Here is an 11,453-nt window from a genome sequence, read left to right as displayed (position 1 = left end):
AAACAGTACTTCTACTCTGATACAGTAAATCCACTTACAGAAGCCCCAAAGTGTGAGAAATTCCTCTCACTCATCAATAATAAATCTGAAATATTTTTACCTTCCAAATGCTGCCATCTATTTTGTCAGTATTTATTTCTCTCTCCTTTTTATTTAGTTCATGCATTTCTTCAGAATTTTTTTTTTCAATTATATCTGAGGGAAGAAATGAACAGATCTGGCAGCTCAAAACTGGGCATCCATGAGGCACTGTGGGCCATCAGCAGCAGCAGAATTGTATTTAAACACAATATGTTACCTCATGGCCTGGCATATCCCTCACTCTACCATTACCATCAAGCCAAGGGAGCAATAGTGGTTCAATGAAGTGTGCAGGAGGGCATGTCAGGAACAGCACCAAGCAGACCTAAAAATGAGGTGTCAACCTGGTGAAGTTACAACACAGGATTACTTGCATGTCATATAGCGGAAGCAGCATGCAATCGACAGAGCTAAGCAATCTCACAATCAACAGATCAGATCAAAGCTCTGCAGTCCTGCCAGATCCAGTCCTGAATGGTGGTGGATAATTAAACAATTAACAGGAGTCACAGAGAGTCATAACGTCGTACAGCACAGAACCAGGCCCTTCGGCCCACCGCGTCCATGCCGACTATAATGCCTATCTATACTAATCCGACCCGCCTGCATTTATTCCATATCCCTCCATGCCTTGCTCATTCAAGTACCTGTCCAGATGCCTCTTAAATGTGACTACTGTTCCTGCCTCCACCAGACAGCTCATTCCAGATACCCACTATTCTTTCTGTGAAAAATTTACCCCTTTGACCCCCTTTAAACCTCCTCCCTCTTAGCTTAAATCTATGCCCTCTAGTTTTAGTCACCCCTGCCATGGGAAACAGAGTCTGGCTATCTACACTATCTATGCCTCTCATAAAGCATGACGTAGGAGTGAAGAACGAGTGACCAAGAGGAGGAAAGTGGCACGGCATAGAGCTAATGGCTGGAGTGGGGTTTGGGGGGCTGGGAGCGAGTGGCAGGAGAGCTGGGTGACACGCACAGGGAACAATCGGCCAGGGGAGCAGCGAGGTGGAGAGCGAGCAGCTGAGGAGAAGAAGCGTCACGGCCGAGTGGGGAGAGCTCCAACCTCAAAGTCTCCCATTCAGCCGCTTCCTTCAGCTGAGTGAGAGGCTGGATACCCGATGACGCTTCAGCGTGCATGTGCGAAGATGGACCAGGCGCTGATTTGCGATGATGTTGGTGCTGAGCCATGACATCATCCTGTGCATGTGCAGCCATGACCGTACAGCAGTTAGAAACAGTTCCTCAGTATTTACTCTGCCTCAAACCTTCAAGGAAGCTCTGCAAAGTAACTGAAAATCAAGTTGTCAGAAGTGGGATTTAAACACATGCCTCCAGTGAAAGCTGCAACCTGAACAGAGAAGCTGAAACCGCTCAGTCACCTCAACTGTTCAGAACCTTTTTGACCTCGTCATCACTTCTGTAATTTGAAAGGTTCACTCAGTTCAGGAACTTGTTCAATGTTGCTGGAATGCTCCTTGACTGGGATATTAACTCCCCCGGGTTTTCCTGAGCTTGTTCTCGGTGTATGGGGATGTTTATCCTGGGCTGTGGAATCTTGCATCCCTGTAATGGACATTAACCCACTGATTGAATCTGCATTCACTGCTTTCCGCTGGTGCTGGGTAATTGCAGAGTGTGGGGCCGGAATGTTGCTGCTTGTCCCGGCCTCACTCACTCTGGGAAAGAGTGAATAATTGATGCGTCTGTTTCTGTATCTGAAATGTAACTTCGATCTGCTGTTATTAACCGAGGCAGCGTTGCAGAAGGATACGTTAATAATCTCTCACTAATCAACTGCAAACAGTCAGAATGTGTAACTTTGAGCAGCGCTTTCTGCACCGTCAGGGCTGGAAAGTTGAGGGAGGGAGAGACACTGTCAGTATCTGAGTGTACACAGCACTGTACAGAGAAAGAGCCAATATACCGGGGCTGAGACACAGTGTATCTTTTCACATTTAATCACAATAATATCCGGAGTCAGGAACTGAAAAGGATGAAAAACCGAATAATAAAAGCAAAAGTAAGAAAACTAAGCAATTATAGATTAGCTGATGAGCATTCTCTGTGTTACCTGATAGTCTACTGTTTTATATTCAATGCTCTCTCCACTGTGGCCAGGGAATGATTTCTTCTCAAGGGCTGAATATTCACAAAGCTTCTTGGAATTTAAAATCTTTCAAAATTAATTCCATGGAGCTAATGGGGAAAAGTCAAATAACTGCATCTATTATAGGAGAGCTGGTTGGTGATGACGTGGATGTGTCTGCAGTGTGCAGGACCAGACTGTTTCTATAGATTCACAATGAATGTTCCACCCTTTATTTGGAACAGTAAAACTGATCGTGGACAATGGCTATTCTGGTTGCAGCAACCTGAAGATTTAACTCATTGACACCCTGCTTTCGGGTAATCTAGAAAGCACAACACCCAGCTCTGTCAGTTAGTGTGCTTGTTTGTTAACCCACAATTTGTTGGTTCAAGCACTTAAAAGGATGAGGCTTTATTAACTTAAACTCTTCTACATCTGCTGTATTACTCTTGCTGTTGATTCTTCAAAGACAAGTTTCGTCAAGTCTTTCTTTGTGAAATCCATGCTGACTGTGTTTTATTATATTTTCATTTTCATATGCATTTTCTACTTTTGGGGATTACAGGATATTGTCATTTTTTATTGATGTTATTTTTATTTATTGCATTTATTGCCCATCCCTAATTCCCTCGAGAAGGTAGTGGTGAGCTGCCTTCTTGAACCACTGCAGTCGATGTGGTGCTGTTAGGAAGGGAGTTCCAGGATTTTGACCCAGCCAAAGTGAAGGAACGGTGATATAGTTCCAATTCCAGAATGGTGTGTGGCTCAGAGGGGAACTTGCAGGTGATGGTGTTCCCATGCATCTGCTGCCCTTGTCCTTCTAGGTAGTAGAAGTCACGGGTTTGGAAGGTGCTGTGTAAGGAGGCTTGCTGCCTTGCTGCAGTGCATCTTGTGGATGGTACACACTGCTACCACTGTGCGTTGGTGATGGAGAGAGTGAATATAGTGAATGAGGTGCCAATCAAGTGGGCTGCTTTGTCCTGAATGACGTTGAGCTTCTTGAGTGTTGTTGGAGCTGCACCTATCCAGGCAATGGACAGTATTGCATCACACTCCTGACTTGTGCCTTGTAGATAGGGGACAGGCTTTGGGGAGTCAGGAGGTGAGTTACTCGCCGCAGGATTCCTAGTGTCTGACCTGCTCTTGTAGCCATGATATTTATATGACTACTGCAGTTCAGTGTCTGGTCAATGGTAACCCCCAGGATGTTGATAGTGGGGGATTCAGCAATCGTAATGCTGTTGAATGTCAAGGGGAGAGGGTTAGATTCTCTCTTGTTTCAGAAGGTCATTGCCTGGGACTTGCGTGACTCGAATGTGAAATATCCTTATTGTAGGGTATTGTATTGTACTGTACAGTGACTACACTTGGAAAGTACTTCATTGGCTGTAAAAGGCTTTACAAAGTCCTGTGGTCGTGAAATGCATGTGTTGCTTTTTCCATTGTTATCAATGTCATTGTGATCAAAAGATAGGTTTCGTGAGCACAAGGTTTAAATCAATGTTGATTCAAATAATGTAAAAGCATCTATATTCTTGCACTATACTTAATAATCACCATCTTCCTTTCCTTACAGAGTACAATGTTTCTGACCCTGAAATTGATTCCACAATCTCAGTCCCTCAGACAATTTCAGCCCAGTTCTGATGAAAGATCACAGATCTGAAACGTTAACTCTGTTTCTCTCTCCACAGATGCTGCCAGACCTGCTGAGTATTTCCATCATTTTCAGGAGTCTCGATTTAATGAATAGGAAACTTGTTTCAGATCAGATTGGGAGACAGTGTGAAACCACTCCATTGTACTCATGTCTGAGATTCTGAGGACAGTTGGCTGTTAGTGGAAGACATCATCAATTAAATGTACCTAGCAACAGCTCAGACCAATTATTATTTTACAAGGTGGTGTGATGGCCATCCAGGGGTTAAAAGTAGGGATCTTGAAAGCTTTCAATGTGCAGGAACACTAGAAGAGCTCAGGGGTAAAGGCTCAGATCATCAACCAAGTTCTCCACCTGATGAGGGATCTAGGCAGGACAAAGAGGACCGTGACACTCTGAGACCAAGCTCGACCAGTCCACACACCTGCTAGAGCTGTAAAGTTATATTCCCCAAGTTTGTTCAAGATAATTTTACTTCCAATTCTTAAGTACTATTTTACTCTCAATAAAGGTTCTGGACTTATTAATCAAGTATCCTGTTGATTTAATTGGTTAAAGTCATGCCCAAAGAGATTGTCCACAATAGACTTTCCAGAACTGAAAGATAAGTCTGCAAGGATTGCTAATTTTACAGCCCTGTTTAAAAAGAGAGATAAACCCAGGAACTACGACCAGTTCGTCTAATGTCAGTGGTGGGGAAACTTTTAGAGACAATTGTCCAGGAGAAAATTAACTGGCACTTGGTAGAACATGGGCTAATAAATGACAGCCAGTACAGATTGGTTAACAGAAGATTGTGTATGAATTAATTAATGAATTAATTTCTTTGATGAAGTTTCAGAGAGAGTTGACCAGGGTGGTGAGGTTGATGGTGTGTGTCTGCACTTCAAAATTGTGTTTGAAAAAGTACCATAAAATAGACTTGTTAACAAAATTTGAACAGATGGGATTAAAGAGGCAGTGGCAGCGTGGATACAAAATTGGCTGAGAGACGGAAAGCATAAAGTAGGCTGAATGCTTGTTTTTCAGAATGGAGGGACTAATCCAGTAATGTCACTGTTGTTGCAGTGTGTGCAGTGTCTGACCCTGAGCTGTCCAAGGGAGGGGGCTGTTTGTGATTTTCCTGTGGGGTATATTATCATCAGGGTATCTCTCTGAGCTGTCACAGGGATGGGACAGTGTGTGATATCCTTGTGCATGTCATGCAGGCCCACTGGCGTGTGGTTCCATCCTGATGCCAAGAAACAGAGCCCCATCTATGGGCAAAAAGTCTCACTTCCCTGTGGGTGTCTTGAGAGAGAAGAAGGCTCAGGGAGTAAACCTAGACAGTAAATCCGGAGTGGAGTCCCATACCTGTTACTTATCAGGTAGTTTTCCAGCAACTCCTACAGCAGAGCTGGTACCAAATAGTACTGGTTTTTTCCTTTCCTTTGGACAATACTAGCAATGCTGAGAGGGGGTCCTGATGCTCAGTGTCTCCATACTATTTGCCCAGGCCTGTGCCCTGGAGAGGACACTCCAGCTTCATGGTTAATCATTAGCAAAACATGGGAAGAAACAATTACAGATTATAAGCTCTCACTCAATTGGTGTAGAGTATGAGCACCAGGGGCTACTTTTGACAGTGGGAGAGATCATCGCGTCTCAATGGATAACTACCACCTACTCCAAGCTGTGCAGCCCCCAGTCAGTTAGGTGCTGTCCTGCCACGACCTACTTGCTTCAATGGGTGCTTGCAGCTTCGAGAGATATCTCTCAACTGGCGGATTGATAATCTATGCACCAGGCAAGACAAACTCAACAAAGAAGACACCAGTGCTTCGCATCACAAGCTGGAATGTAAGGACCATGTGTCCTGGCCTTACCGACAACCTTCTGCAGGTTGATAGCACACACAAGACAGCTGTGATTGACAAGGAACTCACAAGGCTTAATGTGGACATTGCTGTGCTGCAAGAAACTAGACTCATTCAAAGTGGATCCCTCAAAGAGAAACACTACACCTTCTTCTGGCAGGGGAAAGCCCAAGAGGCAACTCGTGAGCATGGAGTGGGTTTCACAGTAAATAACATGCTACTTGTGATGAGTGAACCACCCACAGTAGGCTCAGAGAGACTTCTTACCCTTCACTTGTCAACAAGCGCGGGCCCAGTTAATTGCATGTGCATCTATGTGCCGACACTCACCTCCACCCCAGATGTCAAGGATCAATTCTATCAGACACTTGACACTGCCATCAGTAGAATTCCCAGCACCGAGGGACTGTATCTTCTAGGGGATTTCGACGCAAGCTTGGGTACTGACTGCAGCTTGGCCAATGAGCATAGGGCACCAGGGGATTAGCAAGATGAACGAAAATGGACAGAGGTTTCTGGAGCTATGCTGTCACCATGGATTCTGTGTGATGAACAGCTATTTCCAGGTCAGGCTGTGCCACAAGGTGTCCTGGAGACATCCGAGATCATGCCACTGGCACCAGCTAGACCTTATCATCACCAGACGTACCACCCTCAGCAGTGTCCTCATCACACGCAGCTATCATAGCGCTGACTGTGACACTGAGCACTCCCTGGTGTGTAGCAAGGTCAGGCTTCAGCCAAGAAAGCTTCACCCATCCAAGAAGAAATGTCGTTCTCGGATCAACACTTGCCGAACCACTGATCCAGAAAGGACCCAGGAGTTCCTCAACATCCTCGATCAGGCTCTTTCAGAAAACGCCCAAGGCCTCAGTGTGGTATCAAAGTGGAATCATCTGCACGCCACCATCTATAACTCTGCACTCGCTGTGTATGGGAAAAGAGATGGGAGGAATGCTGACTGGTTTGAGGCTTATTGGACTGAAATGGAGTCAGTTACTGCAACTAAGAAGAGAGTCCTCATGAACTACAAACAAGTCTCCAGCAAACAAACTCTAGATGCTCTCAGAGCTGCCAGAAACAAGTCTCTGCAGACTGCTCGGCACTGCACCAATCAATACTGGTTAAAACTCTGCAACAGCATACAAACTGCCACTGAATCTGGGGGATGCTAGAGGGACATATGAAGGAATTCAACACACCAAGGTTCCTTAGACAGCACCTTCCATACCCTCAACCTCTACCAACTAGAAGGACAAGGGCAGCAAATTCATGGGAACACCACCACCTGCAAGTTCCCCTCCAAGCCACACACTATCGTGACTTGGAACTATATCGCCTTTCCTTCACTGTTGCTGGGTCAAAATCCTGGAACTCCCTTCCTAACAGCACTGTGGGTGTACCTACCTCACACAGACTGCAGCGGTTCAAGAAGGCAGCTCACCACCACCTTCTCATGGGAAATGAGGGATGGGCAATAAATGCTGGCTTAGCCAGTGATGATCACATGACATGAATGAATAAAAAAAAAATTATGAAAGCAATGGGAGCAGCAGTAACTAAATCAACACCTTTGAAGACAAAGACAGGGGTGATCATCACTGAACCTAACAAGCAGATGGAAAGGTGAGTGGAGCATTACCTTGAACTCTACATAACGGAGAACATTGTCATTGAAGTAGCTCTCAGCACCATTCCAGACTTCCCTGTCATGGAGGAGCTGGACAGCGACACCACCATAGAGCTCAACAACGCCATTGACCGTCTTGCCAGTGGTAAAGCCCTGGGAAATGATGATATTCCACCTGGAATCATCAAAAGTGGAAAAGCAGCGCTGTTGCAGCATCCCCATGAACTTCTGTGTCTCTGTTGGAAGGGGAGATCTGCGCCTCTCAACATGCGTGATGCAAACATTGTCACCTTGTGCAACAATAAAGGCGATCGCAGTGACTGCAGCAATTAGCGAGGCATCTGCTTGCTAAGTATTGTGGGGAAGGTCTTTGCTCGCATTGCTCTGACCAGATTGCAGACCCTGACATCACATCTATCTTGAGTCTCAGTGCAGATTCAGAGCTGGTAGATCGACAGTCGACATGATTTTCTCACTTCGGCAGTTACAGGAGAAGTACTGTGAACAGTACAGACCACTCTACATTGTCTTTATAGACATCACCAAGGCCTTCGATCTTGTTTGCAGAGACGGACTCTTCAAACTGCTGTGGAAACTAGGCTGCCCTCCTGAACTCTTGGGCGTCATCTCTTCTTTCCACGAGAACATGCACAGTTCCGTCAGTTACAATGGAGCAACATCAGACACTTTCACGATCAGCAGTGGGGTAAAACAGGGCTGTGTCCTGGTGCAAATTCTCTTCGGAACGTAGGTGGAGGCAGTTTACCCTGTCGAGCCTGATCTGTCATTCAATTACATCCTTGATGATCATCTACCTCAACACCACTTTCCCGCGCTCTCCCCATATCCCTTGATGTCATGAGTATCAAGATTTCTATCAATTTCTGTCCTGAACTTGCTCAATGATTGAACTTTCACAAACCCCTGAGGTAGAGATTTCCAAAGATTCACCACCCTCTGAGTAAAGAAATTCCACCCTATCTCAGTTTTAAATGGCCTTTTAAATGAAACTTTAAGGAATACAAGCCCAGTTTCCTCATAAGACAATCCCACCATCCCAGGGATTAGTCTGGTGACCCTCCGTTGCACTCCCTCTGTGGCAAGTATATCCTTCCTTAGATAAGGAAACCAAAACTGTGCACAATACTCCAGCACAATCTCACCAAGGCTCTATACAATTGCAGCAAGACATCTTTATTCCTGTACTCATGACCCCTCGTGTTAAGGCCAACATACCATTTGCCTTCCTAATTGATTGCTGCACCTGCATGCGAGCTTTTCGTGTCTCATGAACAAGGACACCCAGGTCCCTTTGGACATCAACACTTCCCAACCTCTCACCATTTAAGAAATATTCTGTCTTTCTGTTTATTCTACCAAAGTGGATAACTTCACACTTATTCACATTATATTCCATCTGTCATTTCATTCACTTATCCTGTCCAAGTCCCCTGGAAGCCTCCTTGTAACCTCCTCACAGCTCACATCCTTTACAATTGGCATATTCTTCTCCATGCTGCTATTTTAAACTTTCAGTGACTCAGATGGGGGTGTCCACCTGCATACCAGAGCTGATGACAAGCTGTTCATCTTGGCAAGAGTGCGCACCAAGACCAAAATGAGTCAGTTCTTGGTCTGTGAGTTGCTGTTTGCTGATGATGCTGTGCTGACATCCCATAATGAAATTCATTAACAGCAGCTTGGGTATCGGTTCTCCCTGGCCTGCAAGGAGTTTGGACTGACGATCAGCAGCAGGAAGATCAAAGTTATGGGCCAGGACGTAGAGACTCCACCTTCCATCAACATCGACAACCTCACTTTGGAGGTTGTCAACAGCTTCACATACCTTGGATCAACAATCACCAGCAATCTGTCCCTTGATACTGAAATCAGCACCAGGATTGTCAATGCCGCAGCTGTCATGTCAAAGTTGAGAAGACGAGTGTGAACCGACACCAAACTGATCAAAAATACAAAACTCCGCGTGTACCAGGCTTGTGTTCTCAGCACCCTCCTTTATAGTAGAGAAGCATCAACAACTTATGCAAGCCAAGAAAAGCAGCTGAACAGCTTCCACCTCCGCTGTCTCAGATGGATATTGGGCATCTCCTGGCAGGACAGAGTGCCGAATGCAGAAGTACACCAGCGTGCAGGGATCTGCAGCATGTTTGCCCTCTTGAGTCAGCGGTGACTCTGTTGACTGGGTCATGTGTGCTGAATGGATGACGGTCGCTTTGCCAAAGACATGCTCTTTGGTGAGCTTGCTATCAGCACGAGACCAACAGGTCACCCACGTCTGTGATGCAAGGACATCTGCAAAGCGAGATCTCAAGCTGACTGGGATTGGAGTCGATGCATTGGAAGTCCTTCCTGCTGACTGGAATTCCTGGAGAAAGGCATTCAGGAAGACCATGGGAAAAGCAGAGGACAAAAGAAATGACCAGATGGTGGGAAAGAGAGCTCAGAGGAAGGAAAAATTATCAGTCGACCTCGGGCCAATGATATTCATCTGTCCCAGCTGTGGAAGGGATCGTCACTCACGAGTCGTCCTCCACAGCCACAACAAACGATGTTTCACACAGAAGTGACGTACACCCCGGGTGTAGCCCATCGTCTTCCGAGACGGACGGTTGCCTATTACAATTACAACTACAGCTACAACTACAAGAGCGAGTCAGAGGCTGGGAACTCTGCCGTGACGAACTCAGCTCTTGACTCGCCAAAGTCTGCCCACTATCTGCAAGGTCTTCCTCTGATTTCAATTGCATGCACATTCGCAATCTGGCTCTGTAGCTCAGTTGGTTAAAGCACCTGTCCAATAAACAGGAGATCTTGGGTTCAACTCCCAGCAGAGCCTCATATCACAGTCACAACATGCTTGAAAAGTTTCATTATCAACACTGACATCTGTGTCTTGTGAGCTTTAATTCAAAATACATGATGAATTTCAATCGCATAAAAAAACAGCCTTTGTGAAGGATATGAGTTTGGAATGGCTGTTCCTCCTTGGACAGAACTTCAGTGCTGGTACATCAAAGGTAACTTCTTTGACATAAATTTGTTCACAGTTACATTCAACCTGGAAAACAGCTTGATATTAATCTCACTGAAGGAGAGTGTTTGTGTCATTATGTGTTGCTTTTAACCGAGACTGGGACATGACGCAAGTGGGAGGGTTTATCTGAGGTTTGGAATATTTGTCAGTCAGGAAGAAGAAAAATCAAAGGAACCAAATAAGAAAACCTATGTCTCATGTGGTTACCGAGAAACAGTGAGAAGATATTAAACTTTGTTGTATTTAATACAACTGTGTGAACTTTGATCTTTGCGGCCTTTTATAAACAGTATTTGAAGGGTCTCAGTAAAAATGTTCAGTGTTGATGAGAGTGGGGTCTGGGTGAGCAGCTGCTGAGTGTGACAGGATCAGGACTGGATGCAGGAAGTTCTCTGACATTCTCTCTCTCTCTCTCTGATGGGTTGAGTTGATTTTCAACTGGCAGCTGTTGCTGTTTTGATAATTCAAGTTCCCTCCACCGATTTTTTTGGACAGACAGTGCAGTATGAGGCTGTAAAGGGTTAATGCTGAAGACAGTGGGATCAACCCCTCCCACAATCAGAGTGATGATGTAACTGTCACATGAGATGAGGTTTGGGAGATGAGAGAGCAGCACCAAGGATGCTCGTTTAGGAGGCTTGATGAGTGTGTATATAGTATTGTGTAAATTAGAAAAGAGTTCTTAGTTCTTTCAGCAGGGAATGTGTCCAGAAAATATCGCGAAACTCACAATTTTATTATTCAGGAGTTGGAACACAGGGATATTAACTCCAAGTGACAGTAGTGGTTTCATTTAACAAAAGAAAAGTAGAGAATAATATTGCTCATTGATTGAAATCCCCCAGTGAGGTGACAGTTAAACAGGTGCTCTGTTGGGGCATCCTTCGATCCAAGGTTTCGGCAGCATTTAATCTCCCTTTTTGGTGAAATTCTCTGTTTTTTGCATCTTTTTTTAATCCAGCTTTTATGGACCAGTGAAAAAACTGTTTCTCTTTTCTGTCCCAATTTAATCTGCTGTTTCTGCTGTTTTATCCATTCCAATCAAAATTCAACATTCCAATCAAATCTATTTGTTATTC

At 45.0% G+C, this 11,453-nt stretch overlaps 1 non-coding gene across 1 annotated transcript; it reads left to right on the top strand.

Annotated features, from left to right (window-relative positions):
* Positions 1-10,102: 10,102 nt before the first annotated feature.
* On the top strand, positions 10,103-10,176 carry trnai-aau (transfer RNA isoleucine (anticodon AAU)). Its single transcript has one exon. It is a non-coding gene; the product is annotated as a tRNA-Ile (tRNA).
* Positions 10,177-11,453: the final 1,277 nt, after the last annotated feature.

This window comes from Heterodontus francisci, unplaced genomic scaffold (genome assembly GCF_036365525.1).
Source record: "Heterodontus francisci isolate sHetFra1 unplaced genomic scaffold, sHetFra1.hap1 HAP1_SCAFFOLD_121, whole genome shotgun sequence".
Classification (NCBI taxonomy): Eukaryota; Metazoa; Chordata; class Chondrichthyes; order Heterodontiformes; family Heterodontidae; genus Heterodontus; species Heterodontus francisci.
Note: the sequence above shows the minus strand (reverse complement) of the source record. Positions and strands in the feature narration are given on the sequence as shown.